Source organism: Lepidochelys kempii, chromosome 7 (assembly GCF_965140285.1).
Source record: "Lepidochelys kempii isolate rLepKem1 chromosome 7, rLepKem1.hap1, whole genome shotgun sequence".
Classification (NCBI taxonomy): Eukaryota; Metazoa; Chordata; order Testudines; family Cheloniidae; genus Lepidochelys; species Lepidochelys kempii.
The window spans coordinates 113,551,575-113,567,177 of record NC_136386.1 but is presented as its reverse complement, the minus strand read 5'-3'; the positions used below and the strand labels follow the sequence as shown (position 1 = coordinate 113,567,177).

General features: G+C 46.1%; 1 protein-coding gene and 1 pseudogene across 3 annotated transcripts in view; one reads left to right on the top strand and one right to left on the bottom strand.

The window, feature by feature from the left end:
• The window catches only part of AFAP1L2 (actin filament associated protein 1 like 2), a 121,374-nt gene that overhangs the window by 69,776 nt on the left and 35,995 nt on the right, over positions 1-15,603 (bottom strand). The window lies entirely within an intron of this gene.
• Positions 9,122-9,407, top strand: LOC140915382 (small nuclear ribonucleoprotein F pseudogene; annotated as a pseudogene).

Genomic DNA, 15,603 nt, shown 5'->3' with positions numbered 1-15,603 from the left:
CTAGTGTTCTTTCCACTGGACCCATCTGCTGCCTTGTCTCTGTCCCCTTTCCAGTAAGCAGGGGAAGTTACGTGCAACCACAATGCTGCTCCTGCATATCGAGAAGAGACCAGACCCTGCTTCATCTCCCTGGTTACTTTGAATCTACCTAGGATTACAGCCACACGTTACCCTCTTTAGTCATAGGGTGGCGCTGTAGGTTTAAGTTACACTGCTCTGCCCATCTTACATCTTTAATCTTGTCTCCTCTCACACCCCCTCCCATCCCCATGCCCCAAACAAGACCAGACTTGATTCCCCCTCGCTTTCTTTCTCTGGGCCTTTTGCCATGGCATCCCCATGTGTGAAATGCCCCACCAATCACTTTTCAACTCAGACCGGTATCTCCTGACACACTGCAAAATAAAGTAACAGCGGTACTGATTAATGGAACCCCAAGGTGTGTGACCATCTGAAGAGAGCAAGCATGTGTTATGACTGTAACCCTTCTCCTTCCTCATCTTTCGCCCACTGCTTGGCACCCTCTACTTGGGCAATGTGAGACTGTGATCTTTCTGAGGAAAGAATAATGGACCAGATCCTCAAGTGTATTCACCCTGAGAAGAACCTGGAGCAAGTTATGGAGGGGCACCATGTGAGACAGAGCACAGATCGGTCCCTAGATTTTACCTGCCAGCTTAATACACAACTCATTGCTACAGAGTTAAGACTTTCCTTCTTCTGCTTTGCAGAGATGTGGCAAAACTCTCTAATATAGACCTGGCCTCAGTGAGAGGAGACTCCAGAGAGTGTTTCTCAGTCAACATCAGATATGGGCCCAAACCAGAACACTGGGCACAAACCCCACCCTCACCCCAACCCTTTGGATAGGTCAGATCAGAATCTAAGCTTGGCAGCTCGGGCCCATCTCTAGTCGAAATACACATGCTCCCACTAGAGAGATGCTTCTTATTCTGTCTTTCATTGCAAAGAAAAACATTAAAATCATTGCTTACCCACTTTCCTTGTTTTTTCCCATTGCTAACAAACAATTCCTGTAAGTGCATGACACAGGAGCAAGACCGTGGGTTGGTTCTGTGAATTGCTTGTCCCACACCTACCTCATCATTAAGGAATAGCTGCAATATTCTGAGCTCTCTTTTAGAAGCTTCTGTGAAATAAGGAGTCCGCTGCTGATTGTACTTACACCAGCCTAACTCCATAGGGTGTGGTAGGTGTCGTTCCTGGATTAGGCTAGTGTAAATCAGATCAGAATCTGGCCTCAGAGCGTCTTCTTTGCAACAAGATGGAAAACCAGCAATAAAAACAAACCCACCCAGAATCAGGAGGATTCAGAAAGCACCCACCTCCAACATAAAATTCAACTTCTGTTTGAAAATTTTGAGACAGGATATATCTTAACTGGGTTGACACATCTGGTTCCCAGAAGGACCTTGGCTTCAGAGCTGCCCTGGACAGAACAAAACTTTCCCTAACACCCAAGAAAACAGAGAGAAGATGAAAAGCCTGAAATAAGCCACTGAAATCATCTAATGAATACAGAACTAAAATCAATGTAAGGGGACTCTCAGCAGCGGTAGGCTCAGAAATCTTGGCTCCTCCAGTTCCCCAAATTATCCCTATTCAGCAAAGCGCCTAAGTACATGCTGGACTTGGAGCACAGCCCTTGACCCCTGCGCAACAGAAAAGTGATCAGAGGGTCTGCTGTGTTCATGTATTCCCCTATCCCAGAGTAATGAAGCCAATTTCAATACTTAGGGAAAAACCAAACCTATGCAAAAGCCAGTTGCTGCAGCTGACCTACCCCCTCATGGCCCATTCAGCAAGGTAGTTAAGTACATGCCCCTGACCTGCCAAGGCTGGGGGAGAGGCACCTATGCCACGGCCCCAGTCCCGGAGCTGCCGCAGCAGGAACAGGTACCTCTCCCTCTACAGCCCAGGTGCTGCTGCGGGAAGAGAGGGGTGGGGAGAGTTCTCTCCCCCTGCCGTAGCCCCGGGGCAACCTGCACCCAAACCACTCATCCCCAGCCCCACCCCAGAGCCCACACCCCCAGCCAGAGCTCTAACCCCCTCACTCCTCATCCTGGCCCCACCCCAGAGCCCACACCCCCAGACGGAGCCCTAACCCCCTTACCCCAACCCTGAGCCCCTCATCCCCTCCACCCCAGAGCCCATACCCCCAGACAGAGCCCTCACCGCTGCCACACCCCAAGCCTCTGCCCCAGCCCCACCCCAGAGCCCGCATCTCCAGCCAGAGCCCTCATCCCCCGAGTCCAACCCCCTGCCCCAGCCCTGAGCCCCTCATCCCCAGCCCCACCCCAGAGCCCGCACCCCCAGCTGGAGCCCTCACACCCCTGCACCCCAGCCCTTAGTCCCCTCCCCCACGCCCCACCCCCACCACATGAACGTTGCTATGTGCACCAATATGAAGGTGATGTGCACCCATATGGAGGTGTTGTGTCACACATCACCTCCATGTTGGTGCACATAACAAAATTCATTCCACACACGTGTGGGAAAAATTAGAGGGAAACGCTGTTCACCATGAGAGTGAAGGAGATGTCACTGGCTCTCTGACATCACACCTCCCCCTGAATCTCAGTGTGGGAGGGAATCTGGACCTGTCTTTTCAATACACTCTGAAAACTTCCCTAGAAATGAACTTCATTTGCTCTCCAGGTGAGGTGCATCCTAAGGGATCTGACAATGAAAGGAAAACTGGCTGGTACATGCGTGAGTATCCCCCAGACTTGTGTTCCCAGTAGCGAAGGAGCCAGGAGCTATGTTATTGTTGAATACACTATAAATAATAATAATCAAGATTCTGTCCCACTTCCAAGTTCTCTCCATAATCTGAGCAGCATTAACAAAGGCAAGAAGGCAAACAGAGAACATCCCCAGGGGACATGAAAACACCCAGCTATTCCCAGAATACGAACAGATTAGACAGCCACAGCTGGAACATGCCTGGGAGCAGACTCCTGCTGCGTAGTGTGGCCTCCCAGTACAGAGCTCTCACAGGCAGTGCTACAAACAGTGGGTCAGGAGGTGCATTCCTCCACTAAAAATACTCTGAGAAAAAATGAATGAGCAGCAGCACAGCTCAGAACATACAGCAGCAAAGACTGACTTTACCTACAGGATATCATTTAGACTGAGCACTTCAGGGCAAGGACCGTCTCTCACTGTGTGTTTGGATGCACAATTGGGCTCTGATCTTGGTTCGGGTCCCCTTGGAACTGCTGTAATAAACAATAATAATTTGTATTATTTGTATTGTGGAAGTGCTTAGGGACCCCACTGTGGTAGGCACTGTGCCAAGAGATGGTCCCTGCCCCAAAGAGCTTGCAATCTAAGCAAACAAATCCTACTCTCTTCTGTGTGGGTGTCCTGGGGGATGGAAGGAAGACAGATGGTAAAGATAGAAAGCAAGCATCACCACATCTAATCCCCAACACACACGTGCTGGCAATAGGGAAGGATCACTCCCTATCACTCAAAGGAACCTTAGGAGCCATGCCCAGATCCATAGGAGAGTCACAAGGTGTGGTCTGTTAGTAAGAGTCGATGGCCATGCCCCACAGCAGCTGCTAAGCACATTAGCCTGGGTACATGAGGCTCAATATTCAGAGAAGTGAACTCCACTCAGCAGCGCTCCCTGCCGTTTTCAGGGAACTGTGTCTTTTCCAGCAGGAGGTGAGCCGTGGAGGATGCAGTGACTCCCATAAGAGGAGCTGGCCCTCCATTAGTCATAACAACGACTGTACTTAGCAGCAGGAGTCACTCGTTTAAAAAAACATGTCTAAAACCAGCACCAAAAATAAAAGACAGAACAAGTTCATTGCCATCAGGCTTAGTGTTATGGCAGCCAGACACCAGGGTCCTGTATGCAAGCATCCTCCTGGTAGAAATCCACTATTCATTACACACTGAGGGGGTGGACAATGGATATTAGTGTCTGCGCTACCGCGTTACAATCTGGCCATGGCTAAGACTTCCCTTGGCTCCTGGGTACTAGAAGTCAACCCATGTATTAGCTTTTCATTCCAAGATAGCTGAAAGCCATCACCAGACCATTGATTAGAACTTTATGGAATTATGAATGAATAAAACAGAATCCTGTTGTCTTAAATCTCCATGGCACGACCACATGAAAAGAGAGGTTGCAAGAACAGACCAGATCCTTAATCCATCAAATCCTGCTTTCAGCTATGACCAGTATCTGGTGATATTGCAGAGAAAAGTGGACCTTCCATAAGACAGCTTGACCCCTGAATCAGCCAACATGGTCTGGTGGCTGGAGCACTGGACTGAGACTCAGGAGACATGGGTGGTCTCCCCAGTTTGCTGCTTTTTGCCTACCACAAAAAGGCCCTGATCTCAGCTGGGAGCTCTAGATACTACAATAGTAGTGACCACATTTCCTGAAGAATAATTTTTTATTACCCTAAGAACCCTCTATCTGATCCATAGATTCCAATGCCAGAAGGAACCATTGTGAGAGTCTAATCTGACCTCCCGCAGAATCCAGGCCACAGACTTTCCCCAACATAATTCCTAGAGCATACCATTTAGAAAAACAGCCAATCTTGACTCAAAATTTGCCAGTGACTGAGAATCCACCATGACCCTTGGTAAATTGTTCCAATTGTTCTTCCTGGCAGAGAGACAGGTGTTAATGTTGGTTATACAGTCATCTAGTCCTTTTTCAAAACTGTCCAGCCCTGTTAAAAAAAGCATTTGACTCTTTGACCTAAGGTAGCGAATTCTAGAGGCTGCGTGTGCAAAGCAGCACAAGCATCTCTCTGGCTCTCTAGAGCCGTGGTTCTCAACTGGGAGTATATGTACCCCTGCGGGTACGCAGAGGCCTTCCATGGGATACATCAACTCATCTAGATATTTGCCTACTTTTACAACAGGGTACATAAAAAGCATTAACGAAGTCCGTACAAATTACAACTTCATACAGACAATGAGTTGTTTATACTGCTCTATAGACGATACACTGAAATGTAAGTACAATTTTATATTCCAATCAATTTTATAATTTATGATAAAAATGAGAAAGTCAGCAACGTTTCAGTAATAGTGTGCTGTGACATTTCTGTATTTTTTTATGTCAGATTTTGTAAGCAAGTAGTTTAAGTGAGGTGTAACGTGGGCTATGCAAGACAAAAATCAGATTCCTGAAAGGGGTACAGTAGTCTGGAAAGATTCAGAGCCACTGCTCGCAGTGCTTTTCAAACGCTTTTCATTTATGGACCCCTAAAAAATTTCAGATGGAGGTGTGGACCCCTTTGCAATTCTTAGTTTGCAGAAACCACTGTTCTATCATAACAACCTTCGTGGACCCCTTAGACATAGTCTGTGGACCCCCAGGGGTCCATGGACCACAGGTGGGAAACCACTGTTCTAAAGGCTTCTCTTTCTCCACTCCAGCCTAATTAGTCACTTGACCTGCCTATTATGGGACTGTGATATTTCTCCCCACTTGGGAAGGAGAGCTGACTGAAACACAAGTAGGGCTGGGCACAGTGCCTCTTAAAAGGGGCAGTCACCCTGTGACAAGCTTGCCATATTGCAGATGGGGAAAACAGAGAGCGTAGTTAAGGCCCAGATTTTCATAGGTATTTAAGCACCTAAAGATGCAGATAGGTGCCTGGTGGGATTTTCAAAAGCACAGAGGCACCCAACTCCCACTGATATCAGCTCAGTCCAGCTCTACTTATCTCTGGGAAATATCCCGTTGCCACTTGGATGCTTAACACAGATATTATATTAGCACAACCATTACCACACTAGTACAACATTATCCAGTCCTGTGAAATGCTGAGTTCTCTGGTGGGGAGCTGGGGGCACCTTACATTCCAATCACTTTCCCTGTCAGGACAAGGTCTTGAACTCACAACACAAGGAGAACACACTTTCAGGAGAGCATCCCATGGGAGCTGAACAACAGTTGTCACATGCCAGACTGGAATTGTCAAGCTAATAATAATGCATCAATTTTTAACAGTGAAGGTCATTAACCATTGAAACAATTTACCAAAGATCAGGATGGATTCTTTTTTAAATGAAGATGGGGTGTTTTTCTAAAAGATATGCTTTAGGAATTACTTTGGGGAAGTTCTATGGCCTGTGTTATACAGAAGGTCAGACCAGATGATCAGAATAGTCTCTTCTCACTTTTTCTTCACATTTACCTACCATTAGTTTCATAATAAGTAACTCCTTATTCTAATATTATGGGAGGATGGAGTGATCAGCTTCCATTGTATCCTTCAGATTAGATTGTCTGCAATGGTGGAGGTTGTGATTTTGTGGAGAGGACAAACATACAGATAGACATTTCCCCTTGGTCTCTATTGGGAGACCAAGTGTACTTCGATTTCCAGAAAGCCTTTGACAAGGTCCCTCACCAAAGGCTCTTATGTAAATTAAGTTGTCCTGGGATAAAAGGGAAGATCATTTCATGGATTGAGAACTGGTTAAAAGACAGGGAACAAAGGGTAGGAATAAACGTTAAATTTTCAGAATGGAGAGGGATAACTAGTGGTGTTCACCAAGGGTCAGTCCAAGGACCCTGTTCAACTTATTCATAAATGATCTGGCGAAAGGAGTAAACAGTGAGGTGGCAAAGTTTGCAGACAATACTAAACTGCTCAAGATAGTTAAGACCAAAGCAGACTGTGAAGAACTTCAAAAAGATCTCACAAAACTAAGTGATTGGGCAACAAAATAGCAAATGAAATTTAATGTGGATAAATATAAAGTAATGCACATTGGAAAAAATAACCCCAACTATACATACAATATGATGGGGGCTAATTTAGCTACAACTAATCAGGAAAGAGATCTTGGAGTCATCGAGGATCGTTCTCTGAAGACATCCACACAGTGTGCAGAGGGAGTCAAAAAGGCAAACAGGATGTTAGGAATCATTAAAAAAAAAGGATAGAGAATAAGACGGAGAATAACTTATTGCCCTTATATAAATCCATGGTATGCCCACATCTTGAATACTGCATACAGATGTGGTCTCCTCATCTCAAAAAAGATATACTGACATTAGAAAAGGTTCAGAGAAGGGCAACAAAAATGATTAGGGGTTTGGAATGGGTCCTATATGAGAGAGATTAAAGAGGCTAGGACTTTTCAGCTTGGAAAAGAGGAGAGTAAGGGGGGATATGATAGAGGTCTATAAAATCATGAGTGGTGTGGAGAAAGTGAATAAGGAAAAGTTATTTACTTGTTCCCATAATATAAGAACTAGTGGCCACCAAATGAAATTAATGGGCAGCAGGTTTAAAACAAATAAAAGGAAGTTCTTCTTCACACAGCGCACAGTCAACCTGCGGAACTCCTTGCCTGAAGATGTTATGAAGGCTAGGACTATAACAGGGTTTAAAAGAGAACTGGGTAAATTCATAGAGGTTAAGTCCATTAATGGCTATTAGCCAGGATGGGCAAGGAATGGTGTCCCTAGTTTCTGTTTGTCAGAGGGTGGAGATGGATGGCAGGAGAGAGATCACTTGATCATTACCTGTTAGGTTCTCTCCCTCTGGGGCACCTGGCATTGCCCACTGTCAGCAGACAGGATACTGGACTGGATGGACTTTTGGTCTGACCCAGTATGGCCATTCTTATGTTCTTATTCTTAAGGGAGGGGAGTAGCAAGATCATACTGTTACCCCTTTTTGACCCAAGCAATTAGCCAAAGTTTGGGGCCCTGTGGGGCCCATTAGAAAGAGAAATTGATTAAAGCATCAGGTACCTTTGTAAATAAAGAGGATTGCATCAAAGAAGGAACCAAGTCCTGTTTCCCTGAACATAAGAGAAATCAAACGACAGGAGATGGTTCCCTTCAACCCAACCCATCACAACTATCCTACCATCCTTCCTAGGGTCCAGAAACAAGCCCTCTCCCCTTTGGTGAAAGCAGCTTTTACAATGTTCTCCTTGGAAAAGATAAATAGAATTTTTGATCCAAGTATGATGTGCTTTTGCCACAAAAAATCGGTACTATAGTGAACGAGGAAATGCCTCCCCTGGATATAGGCATCCTCGTGTGAGTTTCTTCATTAGGAAGAGATCAGCAATCAGCAGTAGTAGTGAAAGGAGAAAAGGGAGAGAAACCAAGAGCACAGCAGTCAGAAATTCCTTGCTGTCATTTCATTAGTCTGGGGGCAGGAAGGGGGTAGGGAGAGCAGAGGGAAAAGGGTTTCTCACTTTGTTTCTGTATATTTTCCATAAGTCTCATGCCTACTGTGACAAAGTTCCTCCTCTGCCTTGGTGGGTTCTGTGCCTATTGGTGGATTTGCTCGCCTCAGAGGTTCATGGCAGCCCTCAGTTTGGCCACTTTCGTGGCTCAAATCTGCCATTCACTCAGTTAGCCTCATCACTGGCCAGCATGGGGAAAAGGAAGAAGAACAATCCCCACAGTCTCTGCTGATCCACCTAGTGGATCGGGGAACAGGCCAGAGACCTTCCCCTCTGGTGGAACCCACAGTCCAGGTCAACTCCTCCAGTATCAAGTAGGAAATTGCAGGGGGGATGGAGGAATGGGGGGAACCCGGGCCCGCCCCCTACTCCAGGTTCCAGCCCAGGGCCCTGTGGATTGCAGCTGTTTACAGTGGCTCCTGTAACAGCTGTGTGACAGCTACAACTCCCTGGGCTACTTCCCCATGGCCTCCTCCCAACACCTTCTTTATTCTCACCACAGGACCTTCCTCCTGATGTCTGATAATGCTTGTACTTCTCAGTCTTCCAGTAGTACGCCTTTTCACTCTCAGTTTCTTGCACATCTTGTTCCCAGCTCCTCACACACACACCACAAACTGAAGTGAGCTCCTTTTTAAACCCAGGTGCCCTGATTAGCCTGCCTTAATTGATTCTAGCAGCTTCTTGATTGGTTGCAGGTGTTCTAATCAGCCTGTCTGCCTTAATTGTTTCCAGAAAGTTCCTGATTGTTCTGGAACCTTCCCTGTTACCTTACACAGGAAAAAGGGACCTACTTAACCTGGGGCTAATATAGCTGCCTTCTATCACTCTCCAGCAGGTGCACGTAATTTTTGCAAGTAATTTTTGTTTTTACCACTGCCTTGTGCTAGGCTGCGTTACGATGAACTTGCCCCTGAACCCCAAGCCCTTCCTGAACGGGCTGACAGGGAAGCCGGTGATGGTGAAGTTGAAGTGGGGGATGGAGTACAAGGGCTACCTGGTGTCTGTCGACGACTACATGAACATGCAGCTTGCAAACACAGAAGAATACATAGATGGTGCATTGTCAGGGCACCTTGGTGAAGTTTTGTTAAGATGTAACAATGTCCTGTACATCAGAGGAGTAGAAGAAGAAGATGGAGAAATGAGAGAATAAGTTTGTATATTTCTGGAAAATAAAGATCAGTTTTTCACCAAAAAAAAAAATAAATCACTCTCCTGTAGCCATCTGGCCTGACCCTATCGCACTACGTAAATCCACTGCTTTCTGCACCTGATGCTGGAGGGCTGCTGCTGAGATACATTCAGCCGTATGGCCACTGCCCCAAGAGGCTGTTCTGGGGATAGGTAGGGTGCAGGGACACTCCAGCAATGCCCCAATAGCCTTTGCCACACCCTATTGGCTACAGTTTGGGGGGAGGGCACAGATGCCTCTATGGCAGCTCCACAGGAGCAGAGAATTCTTCCCGCACAGGCAAATCTCCCACGAGCTGGCTAAGCTGTTCCAAAATGTGTCTGCGGATCAGACCTGGAATTCATAAATCTGGGGCCTGTAAATGAGATCAAAATAAGGCCCCAGCAACTGGAATTGTCAACACAACACACTAAATTCCTCCATCAAGTCTGGTCCTTTGGGAAGAGAGAAAGAATCATGCTTTCCCCTACTGCCCCCATCTTGGATGGAGTCATGAGCATTAGAAATCAAAGTGCTTTATTCTTCTAGCCCTTTCACCTTTCTGTTCCTCCCTAGTGCTAATACATGATGTTTTCCAAGGAAAATTGAGCAATTTGGCCCCATTATTTTATCCCTGGTTTTCTTGAATCTTGCCCTTGGTGATCCCATTACACTATTGAAATTTATTTGTTTATATTTGCAAATGATAAAGCAGAGGTGTTGGAAACTCTACAACTGCCTTTGTATCTGCCCAGAATCATCCAGCTTTCTCCACCAGTCCTATGATTTTCCAGCCTTTCTTTTGTAAATATACACATGGAGCCAGATGACTCAGCCTATTGTTCCTCCTCCTCCCTCCTCCCCCCCCCCACCCTGATTTAAAGCTGAGATATGGGCAGTAGCACATGCTTGGGTGGAGGGAGGGGTTACTACACGTGAAAACAATGTCACGTTTTTTCCAGTGTGCATTTGTTTTTCCATGCAACTCCCAACCTCTCCCACAGAAAGGATATGCAAAGTACGGGGGATAAGAAAATGCAAGAAACTTATAGTGTGGCTGTGATCGATTTTATAGTGAAGCAAGATAACTTCCAAGGTTTAACCATCAATCTACTATCTTACTGAACAACTGGAGTTAACCAGAACTCTTCCCAAAACAATTCTCAAACAGCATTCCCCAAATGCAGCTGTTGACGTTGCAGATGTTGAACTGCTGCCGATTAACAGAGTTTATGTCAATCTCGTCTCTTAAGCAGAGAAAAAAAATATCCTGGAATCCATCTCTCCTCACCCCCAAACACCACAAACTGCTGGACATTTGGCACAGCCCTGCTGTGTTGGAGGGATGGAAACCATGACAGTGGTCCCATTTACAGATGTGCACTTACACTAGAAAGCACTCCTGCCCAGCCAAGCTGAGACCCAGATGTTAGATCATCTGGCTCGGAACATCCAATGAGGCTTCCAAACCTCCAAAAATAGAGGGCAGCCAAAGAGAATCTCCACAGCAAACAAGGATTCATAACAGGATTGGAGAATAACCTTACTGCAGGTTTTTACCCAGATTTTTCCCTCATGGGGAGGGAAAAAGGCATCTGGCAAATTCCTATCCCTGTTTATTGCAGTTTTGTGATAGCCCGAAGGTCCCAGAATATGAGACACACAAGGTGAGTGAGGTAATATCTTTTATTGGACCAACTTCAGCAGGTGAGAGACACGCTTTCAAGCTACACAGAGCTTTCTTCTTTAGCTCTGGAAAAGGTACTTAGAATGTCACATAAAAGAACAGATTGTTGAGCATAAATATTTAACACATATTCTAAGAAAGAGAAGGTGGGTGAGGTAATATATTTTATGGGACCAGCCTCTGTTGGTGAGAGAGACAAGCTCTGGGGCATGGACTCACCTCTGGCGGTTCCCGGTCAGCTGGGGTGCAGAGGCACGCTTCCCACCTGTCCTGGCACTGCGGACCACACTGCACCCTGGAAGCGGCCAACAGCAGGTCTGGCTCCCCCCACCCAGTTCCCATTGACCAAGTGCAGAGCCAGTGCTCGGGGCGGGGGCAGCGCGCGGAGCCCCATGGCCCCCCTGCCTAGAAGCCGGACTCACTGCTGGCGGTTTCCGGAGCACAGCATGGTGTCAGAAAAGGTGGGCATTAGCCTCCTTAGCTGGGCAGCACCGCTGATGGGACTTTTAATGTCCCAGTTGGCGGTGCTGACCCAGTGCCTTACATGCTGGGTCGCGACCCACAGTTTGAAAAACACTGTGCTAAGAGACCATTCAAAGTGAAGTGGCCTGTTAACAGCTTTCCAGTCATAGGACAAAGAACTCAAAGACCCTCCCACAAACCACAATTCATCCAGGAATTCAAGGATATTATCAAATCCTTCTTCAAACAACTGCAAGAGTAACTCTAAAACATCATCTCCTGTGAACCCACCCCATGGACTTTCTACATGCTTCCCAAGATACACAAACAAGGGAACCCACTCAGACCCATCATATCTGGCCATGGCACTCTTACTGAAGGAACATCAGGACTCATAGAAACCATCCTCAAACCATTCACCACACCACCCTCCTTCCTCCAGGACACAACTGACTTCCTCCAGAAACACTGCAGTATTAACAACCTCCTTCAGAACACCATCCTTGCCACCATGGATGTCACCTCCCTCTGTACCAACATCCATCACAATGGCAGCATCGCTGTCTGCCTCAAATATCTACAAGATAATGGGCAACGCTCAGATATCCACCTCAAGCACATTGCCAAACTCATCCATTTAATCCTCACCCATAACAATTTTACATTCAACAACAAACACTTGGTCCAAACCATGGGAACAGACAGGGGTACTACGATGGCTCCCCAATCTCTTCATGGGCCAACTTGAGGAAGAATTTCTGGATAAATGCACAACAAAAGCAATAATGTACCTGAGATATATCGATGATATTTTCATCTTCTGGACAGATGACCTAAATTCCCTCATAGATTTCAACCACAACCAACACCCATTCATCACAGTCTCTCTCAATTACTCCCATATCAGCATCAACAAACAACTATATACAAAAAAAACCCACAGATCACCACACTTACTATCAAACATCCAGTAACCACACAAAGAAATCTGTTTTCTACAGCCAGGCACTCATACCACAGGACATGCTTCTAGGAGAAAGCCCAGGATACACACCCAAAATGGGGATTTGGGGAAACCTTAACTCCTAGTTGTCACCTACCACCCTACACTGGAACCCAAATGGAGTATCATTGTACAATTACAACCCATACTCAATGGGAACCACATCCTGAAAGAAATCTTTCCTGAACCCCTTCTTCTGGCCTTCAACCCGCCCCCCTTCACCAAACTCATCATCAGAAGCAAGCTTTACACAGACCAAGACCCACCAACTCAATGCCCCAATACCAACTATGAGGGTGGAACTAGAAATCACTATGCTCTCAAAATGAGCTCACACAGAAAAATGATAAAAGACAAACACACCCGATCTGACCTCTCAGTCCTTGTCCTCAAAGGAAATCTGCACGTCTTCAAAAGACAAGCCCAGAAGTGTAAATTCATAACTTTGCTAGACGGGCTTAAAAAAAAAAGACACTGGATTTATAGCTTATTGCTACAACCTGTAACCTACTAACTCCCCCTTTTTTGTCCTATGACTGCAGAGGTGTTAATGGGCCACTTCACCTTGAATGGTCTCTTAGAATATGGGTTAACTACTTTTGCTAAAAAATCTGTTCCACCGTGTATTTGTGACACTCCGAGTACCTTTCCGAGGCCTGAAAGAATAGCTTGTATAGCTCGAAAGCTTGTCTATTTCACCAACAGAAATTGGTCCAATACAAGAATTTACCTCTCCTACCTTATACCCTGTTTATACATCTGAGGATGGCACCAACCCTTTTGGCTGCACCATCATAGTGGGAACTCACTGTGATGCTGGCAACCCAGGTGCCAGCTCAGAGCAGAGTCACAGTTTGTCCAGGTGGCCAGATAGTCTGGTGAGTCTAAGGGGACTGTCTGCGACTCTGTGGTCAGAGTGGTCTAGTGATCCAGGAACTCACATTTGTTACTGGTTTGATTACATCTAATTACAGCACACACCAGCAGCTTGGGGGAATCGGCCCTGTTTTCTGACAGTCTGCCCTGAGGTAGGGGCACTCGCAGTGGTGAGCCACTTCAGACAGTGTGACACTCATGTTTAGCTGTATATCCACCATGACCTCCAAGTCTGTTTCAGAGTCACTGCTAACAATACTACACAATCACATGACTCCAGGAACTGGCACTTTAAGAAAACCACCACGTATTATGTATGAGCTTTGAGTTAAAAAAGGCAAGAGTTGACAACACTGAGATATAGAATTAGGATACTCTCATGGTCACAAAAAGATCAATATTTCAACGTTTAATGTGATGTAAGGAATTCCCCTTCTCCCTTCAAAATGACATGGTACTTTGCTAATCATTGGGAACATGTTTATATGTCAAGAGACAAGAGGCTCACTTCTGAAATCTATAAAATAGACCTCGTGGCCAAGGCTTTGTGTCTTGTCTCTGGTGCCAACGGAGATCTCAGCTTCAATATTTTAAGGACAATACATCATGAAGCATCTGATTCAGTGTAAGCTGGGGGCATAGATCATCTAGTTTAGCAACAGATAAAAGTGTCTCAGTCAAGAAGGTTTCCTCTTTACATTTTTATTGTAGCTATTTTAGAGTGTATTTTTTTTATAAGTCTACTTCTTCCCACGCCCTGCCTCCCAAGCTCAGAATACAGGTCAGCTGGGTAACAACTGGATATGGGACTATTAAAAAGGCATTCCCTGCTTATGGATCTAAATCATTTTTATAGAGCAGGGGTAGGCAACCGGCGGCAAGCGAGCTGATTTTCAGTGGCACTCACACTGCCTGGGTCCTGGCCACCAGTCCGAGGGGATCTACATTTAATTTAATTTTAAATGAAGCTTCTTGAACATTTTAAAAACCTTATTTACTTTACATACAACAATAGTTTAGTTATATACTATAGACTTATAGAAAGAGACCTTCTAGAAACACTAAAATGTATTATTGTGACGCGAAACCTTAAATTAGAGTGAATAAATGAAGACTCGGCACACCACTTCTGAAAGGTTGCCGACCCCTGTTATAGAGTTTCCTGTATTTCTGATTTGACGTTCACTATAGGTATGTAGCTGCAAACGTAAGGGCAGCTCCACCTCTTTAAACTGATCATTAGAGGCAAAATTCCCTCTCGTGCTGAGGGACAGCACAAAGCTTATGCAGCACTTGAATGCCACTTGTGCCATATTTTGAGTGTTTTACTGGTGCATAGGCCTCTGGCTGGCCCTCTGCACACATGTGAACTTCACCGTAGGAGCATGATTGCTTGTGTAACTCCTGAAGAAAACCTTGGCTTTTGTTTCACATCAACTCATTTTAAACAGTCACTGGACTACAGTAACCTTGTGATGGTTTTCACTAGCACATTCTATGGCTGGGGGACCCCAGTAACAAAGTCCATTCTGATGGTGGGGGGGATGTGAATGGTGTAGGCAACCCTGACTCATTTGTAAGAGCCACAGCTACCCAGCTCACGCCACAGAAGTGGGGGGCCTCTGGCCAGAGAAGAAGTGTATCCAGAACCAGGGCCGGCTCCAGGCACCAGCTTTCCAAGCAGGTGCTTGGGGCGACACTGAGAATGGGGCTGCAGTCCATGCCCCGTGGTGGCAATTCGGCGGCAGCTCCGCCGCTCTTCCGTCCGGCAATTCGGCAGCAGCTTTGCCACTGTAGTGGCGGCGGCAATTCGGTGGCGACTGCTTGGGGCGGCAAAACTGGTAGAGCCGCCCCTGTCCAGAACACTGATGAAATGTGCCGATTCAGCTCATCCCCTGATTAGCCTTCCTTGGCAGGGCTGTTACGGAGCCCCATTTGCACACTGAAAGTACCTCCCTCCAACATAACCGACATGAACAGAACCCACAGCTTGTAAGAGGAATGAGCCTGAGTTACAACTTCCCCAACGTTCATGGTTATCTGAATCCAGTGTTGGTTTGGACCATTGTAGGGGTGGAAACTGCCCCTACAATTCCAATCAGGGTATGTATGGATCTGAGATTCTTTAAAATTCACCAGAGTTCAGAAATGATCAAAGTTCATCTAGAAATGGACAGCACC